Here is a 25,429-nt window from a genome sequence, read left to right on the forward strand (position 1 = left end):
GACCGCCGCGTGGAGCCCTGGACGGCTGCGAGCCTGCTCGAGCGGCTTTCCTTCTTCCACCGCCTTCTGTCTTCGCTCTGCGCGGGCCGCACGGTGGGGCTGCAGCGGCGAAAGCGGCTGAAGTCCAGGCGCTCTTATCTGCAACCTCCTGGCGACGCTGACAAGCAGCCGCGTGAGTTTCCCGGGCACCAAGAGGCCCTGGGAGGAGACACCTCACTCTGACTTTTGGCAGTTTTTGCCCTTCCCGCAAGGCAAAGAGGGAGGGACTTGGTCCAAGCCTTTCCCGTACTCGGAGAGGTGCTGTTACATCCAGTTGCACCTCCCCACGGCCCTTGGAGAGGTGTGTTTTCTCCTGCAGTACCCCAAGGGAGCGGGCCTAGGGGGTGGAGTTTGTATCCTTTGGCTGTTCTGGCAGGACACCTTTGCCCAATAAGCACTGACCGAGTTGCAAAAAAAAAAATCAGCATTTTCAAGGATATGCCGTAACAGAGCAATTCACCTGGTTATGAATAGGGCTTGAGAATCGCAGGAAGTGAATTTTGTTACCTGACTAGTTTATTGCTTAAGAGTAGAGGCTTTAGGCGTACTCACGCTTAAACTGGCAGAGAGGCCACGGATTATCCAGATTACACACTGGGATCACCCAGCTGGAAACAATCTACACCTCAAGACATCTTACGATTTCACAGAGAGATGCTGACTGTTATGTTTCTGTCGGCACAACCCCAAGCCCCAACCGACAAAAGTGCTTCAGAAACTTCATTCACTGTAATTATTGTCAGGTCGTGTAATGGGATAGTCCAGTTGGGGGAAAAAGTTGAGTAACTAAATAATGTAATAGATTGAGGGATTTTTTTTTAGAGCCTTGTACTTTGCATAGCATACAATTCACTCATTTTAAATGTACAGTTATTTTTAGTCAATTTACAGAGTTTTGCAACCATCACCACAATCCAATTTTAGAACATTTCCATCACCCTTCCCAAATTCCCATAAGCTTGTTTGCAGTTAATCCCCCCTCCCACCTCTAGCCCTCACAACCACTTATCTGCTTTCTGTCTCTATATAGTTGCTTTTTCTGGACAGTTCATATGAATAGAATCGTACAATATGTGGTCTTTTGTGACTGGCCTTTTTTACTTAGCATGATGTTTTCCAGGTTCATCCTTGTTTTAGCATGTATCAGTACTTCATTCCTTTTTATGGCCAGATAATATTCCATGGTATGGATATACCACATTTGTTTATCCATTTATCATTTGATGGACATTTGAGTTGTTTCCATTTTTTGGTTGCTATGAGTAATCTTATTGTGAACATTTGTGTGGACATATATTTTCAGTTCTCTTGATTTCGCTGTCCTGCGCTGATGCTCTCCTAACACCCTTAGCAGAAAGATCTCTATTATAACACTTAACATACTGCTCTGTAAGCTTGGATTCATTCTCTGTCTCTTCACTAGAGAGGGCAAGGACCATGTTCACTTATTCTCTGGTATAGGAGTGGAATTTCTGGGTCATATGATAACTGTGTGTTTAACTTTTTTAGGAATTTCCAGACTGTTTTCCAAAGTGGCTGTACCATTTAAAATTCCCATCTGTAAATGTGAAGGTTCCAGTATCTCCACATCCTTACCAGCACTTACTTTGCCTATCTTTTTGTTTAGTATCTCATTGTGATGTTAATTTGCCTAGACTGAGTGGCATTTGGTTTAGCTAGTTTTATTTAACTTTAATGAATACCTTTTTAAATTTTAAATTTAAATATTTTAAATTTTAAATATTTTAATCTAGGAGCTGAAATGAATAATACATGGTCCCTCTCTGCAAGGAACTCATGGTTCCTTCAGGGAGACAGACAAACAGATAATGACAGTCCAGTGTGTTAAGTGCTCTGATGGAGTTGAGCACAGGATGCTGTGAGGAGCAGAGAAGGGAGACACCTAACCTAGGTTGGGGGAGGATGGAGGAAAGTATTAAATAAGCATTTTCTAGAAGGGGCTTTAATGAGCCTCTAGTTTTCTTTCATGTATTTTTATCAAAATTATACATGTACCTAGTTTTACAAATAGTTCTACAAGGTTTACTATTTAAAAACAAAAGGAGTCCTAGCTTTCCTTCCCATTCCCTGCTCCCACAAAAGCAGTCACTTTCTCTTCTTTTAACTTTTTGGATATTTACCTCTATATCTTTAAACAGCATAGCATGTTTTTATTTGAGAAAAAAATAATCAGCTCTGCTATAGGCCAAACAGTCACCATCCTCCCTTGCACTGATTTCTAAATTGGTCAACCCCATTAAATATTAACACATGGTTAATTATGAAAGCCACAGTCACAATGCCACCTACCTTCTTGCAATTTCAATGAAAGAAGACAGGCGTTGCCAACTGTTAGGTACTGGAGTGACTGAAGTAAGACAAGGTAGCCATTTTATTTTATTTTTTTTTATTTTTATTTTTTTTGCAAGGCGATCAGCCCTGTGCTAACATCTGCCAATCCTCCTCTTTTGTTGCTGAGGAAGACTGGCCCTGGGCTAACATCTGTGCCCATCTTCCTCTACTTTATATGGGACGCCACCACAGCATGGCTTGCCAAGCAGTGCGTCCGTGCACGCCGGGGATCCGGACCGGCGAACCCCAGGCCACCGCAGCGGAGCGCGTGCACTTAACTGCTTGCGCCACCAGGCCGGCCCCATGGTAGCCATTTTAGCAGTATTTTTTTAAAAGATTTTATTTATTTATTTTTTCCCCCCAAAGGCCCAGTAGATAGTTGTGTGTCATAGCTGCACATCCTTCTAGTTGCTTAGGTAGACATTTTAAAGGAGTGGCTAAGGAGTTGTCTTCCTCATTTGTACTTTAGTACTATATAACGTCAATAAGCCAGAACCCAATTGCACCTGTCAATTAAAAAGAATGTTATTTTCACTCAGACTTTCAAAGAAAAAGCCAAATCACAGACGGGAAGCGTAGTACAGGACAGAGGTTGGCAAACTCTGACCTGCGAACTAAGAATGTTTTTTTCAGATGAACATTTACGATCAGTTTGATGATAGGGAACACTGACTTTCAACCCCAGTTAAACAAGATGTTACTTTTCTATTCCATTTTTTCATTAGTAGACTTGTATTACAAAACCTTGTAGTCAATTATATTTTGGATTTCATCTATAAAAAATTTGTGGAAATTTGTTTTCTCTCTTGTTATGTAAGTACCTACATAATATCCTTGATTTTGCTTCTTGGCCCGTAAAGCCTAAAATATTTACTTATCTGACCTTCACAGAAAAAGTTTTCTGATTCCTGATTTAATGGAATAAACAGAGGAATGGAAAACAACTGCAACATTCTTGCTGTGTGACCTTGGGAAGTCACTTCACTTCTCTGGTCTTGATTTTCATTATCTATAATATGGAGATAAAGGGTGTTGTGTGGATGAGATAAACTATATGGTGAACCTCCCGCATCCCCCCGCATTAATCAAGTTTTTGATTAATTAGTTAATAATACAAATATTTATTGAGCTACTACTATGTACCAAGAATTGTTAAAGGCTTTATGGATACAGCAGCAAACAAATTCCTGTCTTGGAAAAGATTGCCATTCTAAATGAAAAGAGACTTAAGATGCAATGACTGGTCTGAGATTGGATCCTGATTTGAACAGACTAGCTTTATGAGACATTTTGGGGAAAAGTAGGGAAATATGGACGGGTATTAGATGATATGGAAACTTATCAACATGGAATGGTGGAGGTCATTATCTGAAAAAAGCAGTTACAAAGCATTATGTACATGTATTATCTCATTTTGGTAGAAAATGTATATGTATATTATATATACTTAGAAAAAGATCTGGAAGGATATATACTAAGCTGTTAACAGTGGTAATTTCTGGGCGGTGGGAAAATAGTGTTTCTATTTACTTATTCTTGTTTTCTAATTTTCTACAGTGAACATAGACTTGTAAAAATAAAGGATTCTAATTTGAAAAATAATCTCTATTTTCACGGAGCTTACATGCTGGTGCCTCTTGTGAGTATTAATATTGCCAAATCTGCCACTTTTTCTGGGGGAACACATGGAAGAATAGAGAGTGCCCCTCCTCCTGCAGATAACAAAGGATCAAGGCGTTCTCTGTGAAATAGCGGCAGAATGTAAGCTGATGCTGCCGGCATTTCCCTTGGAGTTATACTGGTAAGTAGAGCTTTTTTGTACCCAAGGCTTTAGAATGGGGTGGGCTTTTGTAGAGTGGCCAGAATTAAAAAAGGAGGACTAGAGAGGCAAATGTTGGCAGTGTCTATCTAAGCACTGCTCAGGAGAGAACATGCCCAATCTGATACTGGAGATAGATTTATCTCTGTTGCATCAATGGCTACGTCAGGCTACCCAAGCCTGATGTGATTAAGCATTTGAAGCATGTAACTACTCTTGTTCTTATTCTAGGCCAGGAGTCTGCAAACTGGCCTATGGACGAAAGCTGACCTGCCACCTATTTTTAAAGTCTTATTGTAACTGAAGTCTTACTGGAACACAGCCACACTCATTTGTTTATGTGTTGTCTATCTCTGCTTTTGCCTGACAGTGGCAGAGTTGAGTTGTTGTGACAGAGGCCATATATGACCCACAAACCCCAAAATACTTACTGTTTGGCCCTTTAAATAAAAAGTTTGTGAATCCGTGTTCTAGGCCCACCAGAAAACTGTCTCAGTATGCACGCCTGTGGGGAGAGAATGCCCACTCTACAGTCAAATTAACATTCTGATGTATAACTTCATTCTCTCCTGAACTTTATTAGCATGTGTCAGTATTCCCAATTCCAGATGACTAGGTTACTTACAAGATTGGATTTCTTATCCTGCAAAGCTGAGGTGAAGGCCGGACTCTAGAACAGAAAATTCATCAAGGTAAATGATAGCCGGTGTTCCAATCATCTAGCTAAGATCTACTGATGCTTCAAATTTAGTTCAAGTGCCTCCTCCTCCCAGAAGCCTCCTCTCACTCCTCAGCCTGATTTCACTGCCCTTCACCAGTGTTGCCGTAGCACCGTTAGCAGGCCTGTGTCATAACACTTAGCACACTGCCCTGTAGACGTGGATTCATTCTCTGTGTCTCTGTTACAGAGGGCAAGGACCATGTTCACTTGTTCTTTGGTAAAGGCCCCGAGTCTAGCATAATGCCTAGCATATGGTAGCTTACTAGCCATGTGTCCTTGGCCACGCTACCTCTCTGAACCTGGGTTTTCCTGTTGGTAAAATGGGGATAATAACAATAATAGCTGCCTCGTAGGGTTGTTGTGAAGGTTAAATGAGTGCGTATTAGTTATTTAGTAAAGACTTGTTGAATGAATGAATGAATTACATATAGGAAAATATTTGGATTGTGTTGGGAGTTGTGAAAGGCTGCATCAGCAGTACTTAAAGTAACATGGGGTTGTTTTGTTTACCCTATTTAGACCAGCAACACACTTATCCTCCTTGCCCACCCAGACTGGAGCAACATTCATTTGTTCTGTCAACACTTATTGAGTGCCTACTGTGTGCCTGATACTACGATAGATATTAGGGATATAGCAGAATATACACAGTCTCCACCCTCGTGTAGATTACATTCTCATGGGAAAGATGGGTCAATAAACAAGTAAATTGATACATAAAAATATATTTCAGACTGTGATCAATGATAAAGAAAATAAATAGGCTAAATGACAGTAATTGAGACAGACTGTTACATATCTGGTGATCAGGGGTAGCTTCTTTAAAAAGGGGACATTTGAGATGAGACTGGAAGAATGACCCAGCCATGAGAGGCGCCCGGGAAAGAATATTCTAGGCAGAGGGAAGAGTAAGTGCAAAGGCCCTGAAGCCAGAAAGGATTTAGTGTGTTGAAGGAACGGAAGGAGGCAAAGGAGGCTAGAAGGGTCAAGAGATTGGACTCATTCTAAGAGTAGGGAGAAGCCCTTTAACGATTTTAAGAGTGACATCTATCACTCTGTTTTCAAAAAATAAAAAAAATCTCTGTGTGGTAGACAGAATAATGACCCCTGCCAAAGATGTCCGTGTACTAATCCCCAGAACCTGTGAATATGTTACTTTATATGACAAAAAGGACTTTGCAAATGTGATTAAGGATTGTGACATAAGGAGATTATCCTGGTGGGTCCAGTATAATTACAAGAGTCCTTATAAGAAAAAGGCAGAAGGGCCAAAGTCAGAGGAAGGAGATGTGATGTTGGAAGCAGGGGTCATAGAGATTTGAAGATGCTATGCTCATGGCTAGAAGATGGAAGAAGGGACCATTAGCCAAGAAATGTAGGCAGCCCTTAGAGGATCGAAAAGATAGAGGAATAGATTCTCCCCTAAAGTCCTCAGAAAGAACGCAGCCCTGCTGACACCTTGACTTTAGCTCGTGAGACCCATTTTGGGCTTCTGACCTTCAGAATTGTGATATACATCTGTGGTGTTTTAAGCCACTAAGTTTGTGGTAATTTTTTACAGGAGCCATAGAAAACCAATACTCCCTGTGTGGAAAGATAAACCAAAAACTAATGAGATTAGTAACTTCCAGGGGTGGATAGGAGCAGGGTAGAGAGGATTGGGGACTGGGAATGGGAAAGTGACACTTTGCTGAGTTTACATTTTGTATATAGTTCTGATTTTTAGAATCATGTTAATATTTCATATACTAAAAAAAATTAAGATCAATGTGGACGAAAGGGGGACCCAAAACGGAATGCAAACGGAAACAAAGGAACTTAACTGTATTACAAATGAATAACAACCACACTGAAGGCGTGGGAGCAGATAACTAACCTAAGTGTTACGGACTGAACTGTGTCTCCTCAAAATTCATATGTTGAAGCCCTAACCGCCGATGTGACTGTATTCGGCAATAGGGTCTTTAAGGACATAATTAAGGTTAAATGAGGTCATAAGGGTGCGGCCCTAAACCAATATGACCGGTGTCCTCGTAAGAAAAGGATATGAGGGATGTGTGTGCACAGAGAAAAGGTCGCATGAGGACACAGTGAGAACGTGGCCATCTACAAGCCAAGGAGAGAGGCTTCGGGAGAAACCAAACCTGCTGACACTTTGATTTTGGACTTCTGGCTTTCAGAACTGTGAGAAATAAATTTCTATTGTTTAAGCCACCCATCGGTGGTATTTAGTTATGTCAACCCGAGTAGACTAATGCACTAAGTAACTTTGGAAAAGAGTGTTTTGACTATATACTCTAATATATATACTTAGAGTGAGAACCACTCTAAGTGCTTTTCAAACTTCAGGATGTATCAGTCACCTAGGCTTGTTAGAACTTCACTTGCTGGTCCCCACCCCCAGAATTTCTGATTCAGTACGTCTAGGTTGGGAATGAAGAATTTGGATTTCTAACAAGTTCCCAGGCGATGCTGATGCTGCCGGTCCAGGGGCCACACTTTGAGAACCACTGTTCTAAAGCTAAAGACAAAAAACCCCAAAAAACCAAAACCAAAAAAAAACTATATATAAATACTATACTCTGGTTGGTAGGTTTGTTTTCCATGGGGGTATGGGTTAGCAATTCTGAATCTACTTTATGTATATTCTAGTATCAAGCAAATAAGTAAATATACTGTTAATAATGAGAACCAGATTTTACTCTGTCAGAGGAAGGGGTTCCACATGAGGAAAGACAGAAGACCAGTGGTGAGCAGAAGTATCAGTATGAATGCATCATTTTATATACACATACCCACCCACCCGCCCACCACCCTGCACACTCACACAGAGATAGATATAGAAATAGGTATAGTTTGTATATATACATATATTTCCTAGCTCTGCCTGCTGGGAAAGCCTAGAAGCGATGACACCCCAATACCAATGAATATACCTAGCACTCAGATCTTGGTTTTTAAAATATCATTCTCCACATAAAAGGGACCAGGACTTCTTGGAGAAATGGCTGATTCCGGGGCTGGGGCAGGGAGAGTATAAGATGAGCTTGGAATGTCTTCTGCCGGAAAGAAAGTGCTCATGGAATAATGGGGACATGTCAAAAGGATACAGGAGTCAATTTGAAGGAGTTCCCAATGGCAAAATCTGGGACAATTTAAGCAACAAAATAATGATAGTAATAGATTATAACCCATAGAGTAAAATAGGGATCTACAAGTCCATACTAATATAAAGACGTAAGTAACTAACTAACTAAATAAATGAGGGAAAAGGGAAAGCACTTGTTTACAGTAGCATTCCAATTAATAAATGTAGAAAGAACAATGGAAATAGGAACTTATTATTTGGCAAGCACCACAGTAATAACTGTTTCAGGCAAGAATCATCAGTGGATACTAAAATTGTACTAGATACTAAAGAATCATCAGTGGATACTAAAATTGTACTAGATACTAAAGAATCATCAGTGGATACAAGAATCGTCAATGAGGGATTGACGATGGGGAAAAAGGGGAGAAAGATGATGGTGGCTCAAACTAGTGGGGTGTCGGTGGAGATGGAGAGGGATGGATGAACTCAAGATGCATCTTGGCATCTCTGTGGGAAGGACGTTGCACAGGAGGGAATGGAAGGGAGAACATCCTCATTTGAAAAGGAGGTTCACTGGGCATTACCTTCAGATAAAATACAGAACCAGAATAGACCCTGCATGCCTGTAAGTGTTTCCTCTAGATATCGTGGATTCAGAATCCTCTAGTATGTAAGCTGGACTATTTATCACAGAATTTGTATTTTATCTTTTTTGCCCCATAGTTTTTAGTAGTGTTCCTCTCATCCAAGGGAAAATAAGGAAAGGGGCTTTCTTTGGTTCCCTCCTGTGTTACCTTTTCCAAGGACGTCTCTCTCTCTCTCTCTCTCTCTCTGTCTCTTTTTGGTGAGGAAGATTGGCCCTGAGCTAACATCTGTGCCCATCCTCCTCTACTTTATATGTGGGACGCCGCCACAGCATGGCTTGATAAACGGTACATAGGTCCACGCCCAGGATCCAAACCTGCAAACCCCAGGCCTCCAAAGTGGAGCGTGCGAACTTAACCACTATGCCAACTGGGGCCAGCCCCAGGACTTTTCTCTTGAGAATCCATCTTTGCCCTTTTCAAGAAGGGGTTTGAATTGTGTTGTTATGCATATTGTGACCTTTACAGAGCCCCATTGGCCGACTTGGGGTTCCACATGATGTGCCCTTCCCTACTTTTAGGTCTTTACCTGGAATACTCTCTTATTAAAATTTTGTCTGTCTTTTAAGGCTCAGCTCAAGAACCACCCCCTCTAAGTTGCCTTCCTGGATTTATTGAGCCCAAAGTTATCCTTATCTTCCCTGGGTAAGTCCTAGTCTTAGTTTATTCCTGTTATTTGGCCCCCATTCACTCATTCGAAGTCATACTCATTGCTTTGTACTTATTTGTATTCATGGCTTACATCCTCTACCAGACTTTAAATTCCCTAAGAGTAGGTAATTATGTTGTTCAACTGTAAATGAATTATTTTTTTTCTCATTGTCAGATGCAAAAGAGATTCAACAGTAAAATAAGTTGATAAGTTCCCCTATGTACTTCGAATCTAATCTTTAGTTTCCATTGTTTCTACTGAGGACTTTTCCCGTGAAATGTTGGAGTTACTTTCTTTGTCCCCAGTGATCTCCTTTATAACTTAAAGTGTGTTGTTCTACGGTTTTCTTTTCCATGAGCATTGCTTCCACCAGGGGGAGCTCCTTACTATATATAGGTCAATTTCTTTTTCTTTAGGAGACAAAAGAAAGGAGACTTCGTCAGGTAAAATATGAAAGCAATGGAAAAACCAACACTAGGAAGTAGAAACTGAATATCTCCTGGGATTTGACTTGGTCCCAGCACTAGCTGGCTACTCAAATGGCATTTTACTTGTTATAGTGCGTTTTGGTATGATTCTGGCTCATGTATGAAGATTTCTGTCTTCCCAATCTACTTCATTTCTTACATCTACAAATATATGTTGAGTGTGTATTTTGTATTGGGTATTGTAGATGCTGAGGCTTCATCTGTGAACAAAACAGACCAAGTCCTTGACCTCCTGGAGCTCATATTCATAGGTGGGCAACAGAAAATAAAGGAGATAAATAGATAAAATACATAGTCTGTTAGCTAGGGATAAATGCCAAAGAGAAAAAACAACGCAGGGTCTTGTAGGCTATTGTAAGAATTTTGACTTTTTCTCTGAGTGAGATGGGAAGCATTGGGGAATTTTGCGTGGAACAGTGATGTGATCTGACATTATTTTATTTTATTTTATATTTTATTTTATTTTATATTTTATTTTATTATTTTATTTTATTTTATTTTATTTTGGTGAGGAAGACCAGCCCTGAGCTAACATCTGATGCCAATCCTCCTCTTTTTTTTTTTTTTTTTCCTGAGGAAGACTGGCCCTGAGCTAACATCCATGCCCATCTTCCTCTACTTTATATGGGACGCTGCCACAGCATGGCTTGACAAGCAGTGTGTCGTTGCATGCCTGGGATCCGAACCGGCGAAGCCCGGGCCGCTGCAGTGGAGCACGCACACTTAACTGCTTGCGCCACCAGCCCAGCCCCCTGACATATTTTAAAAGGATTGCTCTGGTTATTTTTTGGATAATAAGTTATGAGGGGACAACCTCGGGCCAGGCTGGTAGCAGTGGAATTGGGGAGAAATTGTTGGATTTTTGGATATATTTTGAAGGTAAAGCTAACTGGATCTGCTAACAGGTAAGATGTGGGATGTGAGAGAAAGAGGAATCAAGGAAAACAGGGTCACCGTGTTGCGCATAACACCGATAGCATTGAATAATATGTGGCTGGTGCTCTCTGGAGTTGTGTAACACAGCATTTCTGTTCAGGATGATGCCAAAGTTTTTGTCCTGAGCAGCTGGAAAGATGGAGTTGCCACTAACTGCAGTGGTAAAACTGCCAAGAACAGGGTTGGGAGTATATCAGCAATTCACTTTCGGATATGTTGAATTTGAGATACCAATTAGATATCTAAGTGGAGATGTTGAATAAGCTGTGGGATATATGAGCCTGGCAACCATCAGCATGGTTAGGGCTGGAGATAAACATTTTTGAGTCATAGGCATCTAGATAGTATTTAAAGCTATGAGATGGATACAATCACCAAGAGAGTGAGAGTAGTTAGAGAAGAGAAGGGGGCCGATGAGATAGCCCTGGGGCACTCCCACGTTTAGAGGTTAGAAAGACAATGACAAATAAGCAAAGGAGACTGACGAGATGTGGCCAGTAAGGTAGAAAGAAAACCAGAAGAGAATGGTGTCCTGGAAGCCAAGTGAAGAAGGTGCTTCAAAGAAGAGGGAATGATCAACTAAAAAGAACTTCTGGTTGGCCAAGCAAGATGAGGGCTGAGAATTCTCGATAGAAGTTAGCACATAGAGGTCACTGGTGGCCTTGATAAAAGCTGTTTCAGTGGACAAAATCTTGATTGGAGTGGGTTCAAGAGAGAAGAGGAGGAGAAAAATTGTAGACAGAGAATATAGACAAATCTTTTGAAGAGTTTTGCTGTAAAGAAGAGCAGAGAGGGACAGGCCCCGTGGCATAGTGGTTAAGTTCAGTGCAATCTGCTTTGGTGGCCTGGGTTCACAGGTTTGGATCCTGGGCGTGGACCTACACTGCTTGGCAGCCATGCTGTGGCAGTGACTCACATATAAAGTAGAGGAAGACTGGCACAGATGTTAGCTCAGAGCTAATCTTCCTCAAGCAAAAAAAGAGGAAGATTGGCGATGGATATTAGCTCAGGGCTAATCTTTCTCAGCAAAAAAAAAAAAAAAACAAAAAGAAGAGCAGAGAAGCGAGACAGTAACTTGAGTGGTGTGTAGGGTCAAGAGAGGGTATTTAGAATGGGAGAAATAGTCGTAAGTTTGCCCCAGGAGCACTCACTGGTTGTTGGAGTTCACTTATTCACATGTGTTTCTTGGCATAGTAGCCAGTAATCCTCAGAGAAGCTAGACGTTGAGGAAGGGGAAGTTGTCACCAGATTTGAGTGGAACAAACTCTAAGGAAACCCATGAACACCCTTTAATAAAATGGCTTAGAACCTCTGCAGTTAGCAAAAGAGAAAGTATCTCTATGTAGAAAAAATTGGGGCTGTGAGATCCAGTTGTCTCTCTCGCCTACATGGCGATGCCAGCCTCCTTTGCCAACCTTGGAGGATCTGGCCTCAGTTACACTAAAGAGCCTGTGTGGGTCCTCTTCCAGAAACATTATCTATTGTACAGAAGGGAGAGGAAAAGAAATTCCTACAGATACTGTGAAGATACCTAAACCCCAGGTAGAGTTTGAACCAAGTGGGAAAACTGATGTACAAGTTCAGGCCACAGTTGCACTATTAGTTCCCCGTTCCTTAGCTAGAAGTGGCCTCAGCAGCAGAAGGTGGTGTAGAGCTGTGCTTGCTTCTTACCTTTGTGTTTCAGTAGTGATGGCTTTGAAAACACATACAAGTTTTACTGGTCTCCCTGTACTATTCGTATTTGAATTTCTTTCCTATTCTCATGTCTTCGAGGCCCAGCTCAAATGTCACCTGTTCTGCAGGGCCTTCTTTGAGCCCCCTCTCAGGCAAAATTAATCATTTCTTCTCTACATTTCCATAGCACTTTTTCTCTTTCTCTCTTCTGGCACATATTACATTGTATTAGAGTTGCATATCATTGTAAACGGAAGAGGCAGTGGAGTGTAGCAGAGAAGGGCTCTGGAGCTAGGCTGCTTGGGTTCAAATGGTGATTCTTTCAAGTTGCTTAACCTACTTGTGCCTCAGTTTCTCATCTGTCTCATCTCAATTTAGTAATAATAATGATAATGATAATAATAATGATAGTACTGCCATCATAGGGATTTTGTAAGGATTAAAAAAGTTAATGCGTGTGAAGTACTGAGAACAGTGCCCAGTATGTAGTAAGTGCTCAGTAAGCTTTTGTTATTTGTCTCTGTTCTCCTTGAGGATGAAGACCATGCCTTTATCTTTGTACCACTAATTCCTTAGCCTTGGGCTTGGCACAGAATACTAGGTGCTTAATACATTTTTATGTGAATAAACCAGGTTTCAAATTAATTTAAGTTTGTGTTTAATGGTTTCATATGTGTATAGCCTTTTATCAGCTCACTTATTTATTCCTGTGTACCACTCCATGTAGTGGTTAAGAATGAAGGTTCTAGGGGCTGGCCCCATGGCGTAGTGGTTAAGTTCGGTGTGCTCCGCTTTGGTGGCCTGGGTTTGTGGGTTTGGATCCCAGGCACGGACCTACACCACTTGTCAGCCATGCTGTGGTGGCAACACAAGTACAAAAAAAAAATAGAGGAAGATTGGCACAGATGTTAGCCCAGGGCTAGTCTTCCTCAAGCAAAAAAAGAGGAAGATTGGCAACAGATGTTAGCTCAGGGCGAATCTTCCTCAGCAAAAAAACCCCCAAAAACAAAAAAACAAAGAATGAAGATTCTAGAGCCTGACTGCTTAGTTTGTATCATTGCTTTGCCACTTATTAACCTCTCAGTGCCTCAGCTTCTTCATCTGGAAAATGAGAAAAAATATAGAAAGTTAAACACAGAGTTACTGAGCATTCAAATGTTAACCATAATTATTATTGATCTTATTGTTAATTAAATGATTTAATGAACACCTACGATGTTCCAGGGACTGTGCTAGACAATAGGGATGCAGAGATGAATAAGGCTTAGATTCTGCTCTAAGAAAACCCATAAGTTAGTGGAGGAAACAAGTGTGAACAAGTCAGTATGTGTAGAGCCTGGCGGAGGAAGGGACCAATTTGACAAGAGGGATCAGTGAGGAGAGAAGGGAGGATAGTGAGGTTTTTTTTTTTTTTTTATTGATGTTTTAATGGTTTCTAACATTGTGAAATTTTGGGTTGTACATTTTTGTTTGTCCATCACCACATATATGACTCCCTTCACCCCTTGTGCCCACCCCCCACCCCCACTGCCCTGGTAACCACAGTCCAGTTTTCTCTGTCCATGTGTTGGTTTATATTCCACATATGAGTGAGATCATACAGTGTTTGTCTTTCTCTTTCTGGCTTATTTCACTTAACATAATACGCTCCAGGCCCATCCATGTTGTTGCAAATGGGACGATTTTGTCTTTTTTTATGGCTGAGTAGTATTCCATTGTATATATATACCACATTTTCTTAATCCAATCGTCAGTCGAGGGACACTTAGGTTGCTTCCACTTCTTCGCTATGGTGAATAATGCTGCAATGAACATAGGGGTGCATAAGCCTCTTTGGATTGTTGATTTCAGGTGCGTTGGATAGATTCCCAGTAGTGGGATGGCTGGATCATAGGGCATCTCTATTTTTAATTCTTTGAGGAATCTCCATACCGTTTTCCATAGAGGCTGCACCAATTTGCATTCCCACCAGCTGTGTATGAGGGTTCCTGTTTCTCCACATCCTCTCCAACATTTGTTGTTTTTTGTCTTGGTGATTATAGCCATTCTAACGGTTGTGAGGTGGTATCTTAGTGTTGTTTTGATTTGCATTTCCCTGATGATTAGTGATGTTGAGCATCTTTTCATGTGCCTATTGGCCATCTGTATATCTTCCTTGGAGAAGTGTCTGTTCATTTCCTCTGCCCATTTTTTGATCGGGTTGTTTGTTTTTTTGTTGTTCAATTGTGTGAGTTCTTTATATATTATGGAGATCAACCCCTTGTCAGATGTATGTTTTGCAAATATTCTCTCCCAGCTGGTTGGTTGTTTGTTCATCTTGATTCTGGTTTCATTTGTCTTATAAAAGCTCTTTAATATGATAAAGTCCCACTTGTTTATTTTTCTTTAGTTTCCCTAGTCTGGGTAGGCATGTCATCCGAAAAGATTCCTTTAAAACCAATGTCAAATAGTGTGTTGCCTATATTTTCTTCTATGAGTTTTATAGTTTCAGGTCTAGGATAGTGAGGTTTTTTTATGGAGGAGGTAAATCTTGAGCTTTGCATGTGTGGGTTGAGGGTCCTGAGATGATAATGTCAAATAAGTATCAAAATCCCTTTTGTGGTTTATCAGAAATGAGTTTTAGAACAGATTTCTCCCATCAGATTTCCTTAACAAGACCCCTCAGCAAGAGGCCCCATCCTGTATTTTGAAACCCACAGAAGCCATTCTGGGCCAACAACAACGCATCTTCAGGCCTACCCAAGTGCACCAAACATGGTTTTAAACAGTTTTCCTTGAGCAAAATTCCTCTTTCCTTTTGTAGTTAAGCCAGAGAGCCCTCACAGTCAGAAGACTGCATTTCAGATGCCTCTGTCCTGCCCTCTCCCTCACTCCCAATGAATTTTCTGAAAAGGTTGGCATTTCTGTTCTTCCCTTCCTCACCCCCACAATCAGGTGAGAAGAAAAATAGAGAATGGCATGTTTTCTAAGAAAAGGCCGAGACCCCTTTCTAGCTCACACTTTATTAATAGAGATCTCTCAGAGATGGTGGGACTGGAGCTATGTTTAAGTTATTGAGATCAAGGACAAGGAGCGGGTAGATGAAAACCTTTGTGTCTTCTCTCTCTTAGAAAACCAATAAAGCCAGTGAAGCTTGTCTTTTTCCCTCAAGTAGTTAACGCGAACAATAGAATTTAGAGTTCCTGGTGTTCCTCTGGAGCTGATTTTGGCAGGTGATAAGCAGCTTATAAAAGGGCTTATTATTTGAGTAGAGCTTTGGCTGCCTGACTTTTAAGATTGATTATTTATTTTGCATGTTGTATAACAGGAGAATTGGGCAATGCTCAGAAGAGGCCTTCTGGGTCAGAGAGTAAGGAGTTCTCTGACCATCTACTCCCAACAGAACCAGATTCCAGTTGCGGAGTAAGGGGCAAGCTTGAATACAGGGACCAGGCCATGGTTTTTGTATAGCCTCAACCACCAGACAGGCTTCTCATTAGGGATTGAACACATCAAAATTTCTATGAAGTCCTAGCCCAAGATAAATATGTGTGTGTATAATTTCTCAAACTTACACTAATAACATGACCTGCCTTTGAAAGAAATGTTTGTAAAGACATATTTTGGTAATTTGCAATAAGCAGTCATATGTGGGGTCCCTGTCATCTTAATAAGTAGATGCTCTGAAAGGTAGGGCTTTCAGCTGGTTAGAGTGAAAAATAGCCAAGAAGTCTTCCATCCTTTGTGAAGAGTTCCAAGCTGAGGTTGTCGCCAGCCCTTCTGGTTCAAGCTTTAACACGTTATGCCTCCTATGTTATGCTGGCCTTGCTGGCTCACCGAGACGGATTCAGACATTATGCAGGCAATGAATGAGGAAAGTTCCTCTTCTTCCTATTCTAAACTTTAAATTGGGTTGAGCCGGGGCCCACAAGAAATTGAGATGGTCTTGATAGAGAGAAACTTAGTTGTGTCTCCTTTTTCATTTTTCTCTTGTTTGGTTTTTATGGGAACCTGAATTTATGAGAAAGTTCTGTTTATAGAGGCTATAAGACAGCATTTGTGTCCAGTGATGTTAGTAAAATGGGAAGTAGCAGGAGGTGATAGGTGCCTAGGAAGAGATTTCATGAGCTATTGAACAAATTTTGGATGCTGTATGATATTTTGAAGACACGCATCTTGGAAGAGGTAGCCTTTACACTTGAAGTTACTGTTTTAGGAAGAAGCATTCTCCCTCAGAGACAGTGTTTTATTGAAGAAAGTCTTGGGAAACATGTGAAATCCAATCATCCTCACAGAGTTTATAAGTGTGACCAGGTTCATTTCTTGCGCTAAAGTCTCTGGCATTCTGGATGGGCCACTGCTTTGGCTTCTGTATTAGTCAGAATAGGCTAGATGCTGATGCAGTAGCAAACAACACAGGTTTATTTGTTCCTCGCGTAAATAAAGTTTGATGCAGACTGGTTGGTCCCCTTCTATCTTGCAGCAATGCCATCTGTAACACGTGACCTCCAAGCAAACCATGGCTGAGAAAAAGACAGCTGGGAGCCCACATGGCTTAATTGCCTCATCCCAGAAGTGACACACATCACTTCTGCACATATTTCAGTGGCAAAAACAAATCACTTCGCCCCAATCTAACTGCAAGGGAGACTGGGATATGTAGAGTCATAGCTGGTATATTTGGTTGCTGTTAAAAGGCTCTGCTATATTCCCTGGGTACTGACTGACCATGAACTTCCACTCTCAGGGAGTGTATGAGTGATGCTGATTTTCTAATTCTGTAACAGACTGCACTGTGAACACCAAGCCACCTTTTCAGTCTGATGGAAGTGCTTGCTTTATCTAAGCAGAGGGGACAGGACAGGCAGTACCCACCTGTTCATCAGTTACAGTCCTTTTCCTCCCTCATTATTCACCATGAAACACACATTCTCCCTTCTGCTTCTACCCTAAGAGTCATGCTCTTATGAACATAAGAATTGCCCCCAGGTCAAACACCTTTGTAACTCTAGTCCCAGGTTCTAGGTCTGACTAGAGCTGCAGGAGTGTGTGATAAAGTGTGAGAGTTATTCTATATGAAGTTGATCTCACAAGATTGGGACAGGCTGTCCGTGTCTGTAGTGGTCTTAGTGCCCCAGAGTTGATTCACTGTAAATTAATTTATAGGGAACTCTCTGACAAGACTGAGTGAGCATAATTCCCCAGTGTCCATGAGTATCACTGTGAGAGGGAACTTACTCTCTTACCAAAGCTGAGTTCTTGATAGTTGAGGTGGTCTTTCTCCCAGGAGAAGGGTGACCAGTGGAGCCATTTCCAGATTTCTCACTAGAAGTGAAGACCAAATTGCCAGAAGGGACCTGAGAGGTAAAAAGTGATTGGTTGCTCCTGACCTGACTCATAGTGTTGAACTCAACCATAACCAGTAGAATATACTAGAGTGTATGTATATGTGTGGATCTATATGTGTATATGTGTGTGTATGTGTGTATATATATATAAATCCTGTGGTACTTGGTGACTTTGGTTGCCCAGCCCTTGCAACAATTTGCTTCATCATTGTTATTGTTTTCCCTTTGAATGTTGGGCATGAGCAAACTGAGGAAATAACATACTTTTACTGCCTTTAGTGTCTTCCATAGGAAAGAAGTGGCTGGAGTCAGTGTAGATCAACCTGAGGAGTGCAAATCTGCTAGACTTACAGCTCAGCTTCCTTGCCTCTGGCATATATACCTTTCTGAAGGGTAGGCCCTAAACCAGACACAAGTAAGTTATCCACAGAGTGGCTGGTTGGCTGATTAGCTGGTTAGCTTAGAAGGGTGAGAGGGGCAGAAATGTAAGGAGGTGGGGGGTTAGGAAGAGCTGTATTTGACTTTCCCTCCTTTGGCTTTATTGCTGTACTCTGTGTGGGTCTTGTTATCTTGAATCTAGATGAGACTCACCCAAATAGTCAGTTCTTAAGTATAAATCACATCCCCATATGGAATCACTGACAGACTCATTACGGTTAAAAGATTTTTAAGACCCAGCTGCAGCATTCCCTGCAGTTGGAGTTTACCGTTTAAATTTATTTCACATATGTAAGTATTATGTGCTTTATAATGTGTTCTTAATTGTTTCTCAGTTATTCCAGATTGAACCACTTTGAAACATTTCTTTACGTAATCTTTTAATTCTGGTTGGGAAAACATTGTTTGATGGTTGCTGTTTACATTTCCCCTTTCTTTCCCAGTAACAAAATTACGGGTCTTCAGTTTGACATTTCCTGTCTTGCTCTTCTATCTCATATCCCTTCTGTTGGTTGCCACTTTCCTCACTAAGTTGTCTCCCCTCCCCAACTTCAAATCCGAAGCTGTTTCCTCTTTTCCGTATCTTTGGTTTGAGATGTTGTGTGTGATTTCTAGTAAAACTTTTAAGTAATTGAAGATATTTAACTTTTAGCCAGTTAGAATCTCTCAGACTTATGTGATCTTTCCAAGGACTTCAAAGTAATTCATCTTAAAAACTAAAATACTCCATCGTAGTACTTCGTTTATCATCTCCAATATCTGGAAAGTAGGTAGGGGCAAGTTTTACCCCACCTATTTTAAGAATGGTCAAATCAAGGTGCAGAGATGGTAAATAACTTGTCCATTATCGTCATCCTGCTGGTTGTTTGATGTCCAGACCAAAATAATCAAATGATGGCCTGTGGATTTTGCATCATTACCTCTATCCTGGGCTAAAAGTGACACTGGGACAGGCTGAGGGAGACTGCTCTGCGTTGTGTGGGGGTTGGTGGTCTGGCAGAGGCAGAGCTCTGGGGTTAGAGGTCCTCAGAAGGCAGGGACCCCAGCATCTAGGCAACCCCTCTTTTATATCCTGTGCACAGCTGGGCCTTTGGGGCCTGCTGTAGCTCTCCCAGCAGAACCCTGTGGTAATCCTTGCCTATAGAAGATGTAGACACAGTGGGGATTTAGCTGTCAATAATGTTATAGACAATAGAAATTTTTAAGTGTTGCTTCTTAAAGTAACTGATGGCTGAGGATGGGAGGGAGAACGGCCTTCTCTGCAGCTTATCAAAGGAAGCAATGACTGTGAAAGTGGTTTCTAAATTGTAAAAACGTAGAACACGTGATGGCTATTGCTATTACAGTGTAAATCACGTGTTGCTTTTCTCCCAAGATTTTTAAGAAAGACCTCAAAAATCTCAAGTATTGCTACAGTTAAGAAACTTCAAAATTCATCTTATTTAGCTTACTTTTGATTTGTGCATTTTTTTTGCTTGAAGGTAGAGCCCTTGGCTTATTTATCATTTTCCCCCAGCTTCATTGAGGTATAATTGGTATACAAAAAACTGCAAATAATTAATATATATAATTTGGTGAGTTTGGACACATGGATGGACCTAGAAGACATTCTGCTAAGTGAAATGAGTCAGTCACAGAAGGACAAATACTGCGTGATTCTTCTTGTATGAGGCCTCTAAAATAGTCAGAGGTATAGAAGTAGACAGTAAGATGGTGATTATCAGGGGACGGGGGGACGGGGGTATGCGGGTTGTTGTTCAATGAGTATCAAGTTACAGTTATACAACACAAGATGAGTAAGTTCCAGAGATCTGCTGTACAACATAGTCCTATAGTTAACAATAAGGTATTGTGTACTTAAAAATTGATCAGTGCATTTTTTATGTCATTTTGTTTCCTTCAGGATCTGCCTAAGCATGAGAAATCACCTTTTTAATTTCCTTAGCGCTTCACAGTTCTGGGGACAGTGCAGAGATGCTCCTCTGTTGGAGATTAGAGCAGATTCCCAAGCCAATGTTGCCCCTGCTTTGTCAGCACTTCATATCTGAAAGAGGAATCTGGCATGGCCTCATGTTTATTCTTAGTTATTCTTCCCAATTTTCTGTCACTCACAGCTATCTGAGCCAGGGAGTTGGTGTGGGGACAGGGGATTTTGAGGCCTGGCCTGATCCCAGGCAGATATTTAGTAGCACAGCACTTAACCCTAGGCCAGGCTTCTGGCACCTTCTGTTCTCTGGAAATTTGCCCCAAACCTGGAAGGAAGAAATAGCTGCAAACTCCCTCAAACACACAAGATAGCACTAAAGCCACAAACTTGATTTCCTAGGCCTTTTCTAGTGCCTTGTTTATAACCTAGCTCTGATGAGTTTTGTAATCTGGTTTCCTAGCCGTACAGATTAGAGCAACAGGAAGAGATACTGGAGTGGGGGTTGGGGGGAAGAAGCTCAGACAAACTGACAGGGGAAGTGCCCACTGAAGGCCTGATATCCTGAAAAGAGACAGAAAAACAAAATAGCATAACATAATAAAGGATGTTGATTCTGATTACCCTGAGTTAGCTGGAAAAAGATTCGAGTGGGTTAAGAAATCTGGGAAGCATGTAACTTATACATGTATATTTGATGTCATCCAAAATACTGTTTACAAGTTTTGGTGTTTAAAGGATAAGATTCTCTTATCTGTCCAAATCCAGTTATTTCTAACTCTACCATATCTCACCTAAACCAGAATTATGAGCTATTTCCTGTAATGACAATATAATGCTTTTTTATAATAAGGATTTGAAGCCCTGAGAGGGGCTGAAACTAACACTCATTTTGTGAGAGTGATTCAGGCATTGAGTAAGAATGTGACTTGAATGCTGAATTCATTTATTCTCTGATTTGGTACTCAGAGAGAGTCACATTTTAAACTTTACCAAGGCACCCTCAACTGCCCATAGGCTTTTTCTCATATTTCTTCCATTGGCTTAGGAGCCACCTGTGATCCTCTGTGGAAGCCTGAGCTGTGTGGGAATGCAGCTCAAGGCTTGGGGTCCCAAACAGGAAGTGACTTCAGTCCTCAGAGGAGTCACTGCCAGCTTGTCGCCTGGGTTCACTGTGCTGATGAACCAGCCCAGCCTATTCGTCACCTCTGAGTCAGAAGTCTGGGCAAGGCACAGAGGCTGGTGTGGAGATTCCAGTCTGGCAGCCAGTCCTGTTCGCATGGCCATGAGCTTTCTGACCGGCTGCTGTGAACTGGCAGGCCTTGGGTGGGAGGTGATGCTGGTTGGGCCAGGGCTTTCTGCTGCCGTCATATGCATCTGAATTACTTCCCTCCTTCTGCTGGTCGATTAATAGTCCGGCCACGTACCTCTGCCAGCAGGAAGCTCTGTTTTGTTCACTCCTCCCTGACCCCCCACTCCACGACACAGTATGATTGACTTAGCTCAAAGCCAAGAGGCAATGAGGCTGCAGAGCCCATAAAGCAGTCAGAAACATGTCTCACTTAGTCCTTGTAATTGTAATGCCTTGGCTTGGCCTTTGCTGCCCTTCCCTGTACTGGCCCTTAACACGTTTCACGGAGGGATGCTTGCTAATTGGGAAATTTACTACATCCGCCTTCTTTGGGGATGATTCCTGTGGTGGTAGAACTACTAAATAGGGCACTAAAATGGGGTAGAGTGCTGGACTGGGAATCAGGAAATCAGGAAAACTGGGTCCTGGTCCTGGATCAGCTGTGGACGGCTGTGTGATCTTAGACAGATCTCTTATTTATCTGCCAGAGGGGGAGGGGGCGGTGGTTGCATTCCATGATCTCTAAGGTCTAAGCGCTAAACCTTCCATTCTCTTTCCCTGAAATATTTTGGTTCCTTTCTGAAAACATCTTTTCTTTTCCTCAGTATCCATGTCTCCCTTCACCTGAGTCTCTCTTTTGGTGAAGTAGGTATTACTTTCTTTTGAAAGCTGCCCTGGGAATATGGAAAGATTGTATTAGAATTGCATGAGTTCTGGGAGTTTTGGTTTTGGGACTGATGTATGGAATTCAGGATTAATAAAGTTATTGTAGTCCCATCTGGAATTTTAATCGCTGAATCACAGGGAGATCAGATCAGCCCAGATAACCGTCCGTGACACAGTGAGATTTGGAACTAGACATCACAGCCTCAGTTTACTCTCTTGCAAATGACTTGAGTGGGTACAGAAGGAATATGCTGTGCCATCACCTCTCATCCTTAGCAGTGCCCAGAAAAAGTAGGGAGAGGCTAGAAAGGGTGTGTCAACAAACTTGGACACGGACACCAGACAAGTGGCAGACTTTATTAACTGCCCAGTGTTTGGTGACTGAGCCAGGCGTTATGGAGTGGGGAGACTAAGAGGACAGCTTTCTACAAACAAACACTGCCTGTTCTTACTTTTGGGCCTACATCAAGTTATTTCTCTAACTGGCGTGCCCTCTTTCTCTTAGCTTATTCAAAGTCCTACCCATCCGGCAAGTTTCACCTCTTCCATTAAGTTCAGCAAACTTTTATTGAGAACCTCCCAGTTAACCCAGCCCTGTTTGAGGGGTACAAAGATAAATAAAGGCTAGTCCCTATCCTCAGGCTGACTGTTCTGTATTGTCCTGCTTGGGTCATTGTTGCTTCGTGTATGTTCCTTTTTCCTCTCCAGCTAAAACTTAAGCTCCTTGAGGGCAAAGGCTGTGTTTCAGGGGTCCCACAACCACTCGAAGTTGAGTGATTCACTAGAAGGACTCACAGGACACAACAGCAAGTTTTACTCACAGCTAAGGTTTATTACAGCAAAGGATACAGAGAAAGGCAACAGGAAAAATATATGCATCGCTCAGGCACAGGCTTTTGAGTCCGTCCCCATTCAGGGCCACACAGGAGCAGCTAGAAGCAAACTACCAGGACACCTGTGATGTGTCTCTGCCCAGGAAAGCCCACACAAGTTTCAGGGTCGGAGGCTTTTATGAACTGAAACTCAGGATGCCAACATCGAAACCAGATACATCGTGAATCTTGTTAAATAATCCTGAGAAGTCCTGATGAGCTGGTACAACATGCCCCATTGCTCTGGACATATGAAACATCATCATCAATCAGAGACATAAAGAACCTTCTGAGGGCCATATTCCCAGGGGTAGGTCTAGGGTCAATTATGATTCCAGGCTCCCCTGGAGACATGCAAGGACTGATCAACTAGACCTGTTAACTCTTTCTTCCAAACTGTGCTTACACCTTTCATGTATCCTCTCAGAATGCTTAGCCTGGAGTAACACAAGACCTGACCTCTCTGAGCTCAAGACTTATATATATATTTTACTATCTACTTGCCATGTCCAGTCCCATGGATACTAGTACCTCACTGTTTCAAAATCTGAACTCGAATTCTGCCCCCTTACCCTCCTCATCTCAGTAACCGTCAGCATCGGTTCACTATTGTTCAAGCCCCCAAATCTGGGTGTTACCCTTGATTCTCCTCTTCCTCTCCTCCCACAGCCAATCAGTAATTCCTATTGATTCTAACTCTGAGGCATATCCCAAATGTGACCATCTCTCATTCTCTCAACTCCCCTAGTCTAAACCACCATCATCTTTCGCCTGGATTACTTCCTTCTAAATGTTTCTATTTGCCTCCCCTTTGGCCTGTTCTCCACTCACCACTCAGAGTGATCCTTCAAAATGTGTACCAGATTGTGTCACTCCCCACTATTCACAACCTCCAATGGCTTCTCAACATGCTTGAATTAAAAGTCAAACATTTCACTCCCCTGCTCACTCATCGTGCTCTACTCTCAGTCTCAGTGAGTGAGTCTGTTTACTCCTCATGGGATATTCCTTCTCCCAGGACTGTTCTTCCCCTAACTCTTCAAATGCTTGGATCCTTCTCATCCTTTACGTTTACTTCCACTGTCAGCCCCTCAAGGAGATCTTCTCGACCACCCTATCTAAGGTAGCCTTGCCCCTCCCTTCATCTGAAACCATGATTATTTATTTGTTGATATATTTGTTGTCACTCAACGCTGACTAGAATGTAAGCTCGTGAGAGAAGATCCTTTACTGTCTTGTCCACAATGATATCCCCAGCACCTAGCACTTTGCCAGAATCAGAGTAGGCATTCAAGAAATACTTGTTGAGGAATGTAGTAGATAATTAATAAATAATCAGTATTTGATTACTTAAAAGTGATGAACTTGTCTCTGCCCTTAAAGGTTTACATTCTACTGAAGAGTTGAGTGGAAAAAGGCAAAATATACAGAAAACTTTTCTGTGCTTTCCGGTACCCAACATAGGACATGTCAGCATTCTGGACAGAAGAAACCAACAAGCAACAGAGAGGCCACCTCGAGCAGCTAGAATCTCTCCAGCCCAGTGTTCTGTTTGATGGGCTTCTAGGGGCTGTTTGAAGGGAGATACCAACAGCCTGGAAATTCCAAATGGAAGGCAGGGATCATGGGCAGTTGATGTCTTTTCCAGGGTAGTGATGGTGGTGTTTTGCCAGAGCAGCAGCCACAGTATGCTTGCACGGTGCTCCTGGCTTTTTCAGAGCCTGCCTGGCCTTGTGCGTCTCAAGAGATCCTGTGGACTGTCTAATATTGTCTAATAAATTTCCTTTTTACTTAAACTAGTCAGAGTGGATTCTGTAGTTTGCAACTAAGAACTCTGACCTATCTAATAGGTTGTGAAAAAGAGAAGATGGAAAATCAGAATCCTGACTTGTAAGCTTCAATGGAAAATGTTAAAATTATATTGACAAGGGAAACATTACTTTAAAACTGAACCAATACATGTAACTATATCAAAGTGATATGCTAAGTTTGAGGCAGAGTAATTTATTTACTCAGGTGACTGGGGAAATTGTATATGTTATTTTTTGTGTGTGTGTGAGGAAGATCAGCCCTGAGCTAACATCCATGCTAATCCTCCTCTTTTTGCTGAGGAAGACCGGCTCTGAGCTAATATCTATTGCCAATCCTCCTCCTTTTTTTTCCCCAAAGCCCCAGTAGGTAGTTGTACGTCATAGCTGCACATCCTTCTAGTTGCTGTATGTGGGACGTGGCCTCAGCATGGCCGGAGAAGCGGTGCGTCGGTGTGCGCCCAGGATCCGAACCCGGGCCGCCAGTAGCGGAGCGCGCGCACTTAACCGCTAAGCCACGGGGCCGGCCCTGTATATGTTTTTATGTGTCTGTAAAGCACCATTTAAAAAAAAAATGAGAATTTGCTTTTTTAAGTTATATGCTATTATAATCCAGTGTAATTTTTA

General features: G+C 41.9%; 1 long non-coding RNA gene across 1 annotated transcript; it reads left to right on the forward strand.

Moving 5' to 3' along the window:
* Positions 1 to 24,609, forward strand: LOC131401363 (uncharacterized). The gene is made up of 3 exons (XR_009217663.1): positions 1 to 4,192; positions 9,236 to 9,311; positions 24,378 to 24,609. It is a non-coding gene; the product is annotated as an uncharacterized LOC131401363 (long non-coding RNA).
* Positions 24,610 to 25,429: the final 820 nt, after the last annotated feature.

The sequence above is a fragment of the Diceros bicornis genome, chromosome X (genome assembly GCF_020826845.1).
Source record: "Diceros bicornis minor isolate mBicDic1 chromosome X, mDicBic1.mat.cur, whole genome shotgun sequence".
NCBI lineage: Eukaryota > Metazoa > Chordata > Mammalia > Perissodactyla > Rhinocerotidae > Diceros > Diceros bicornis.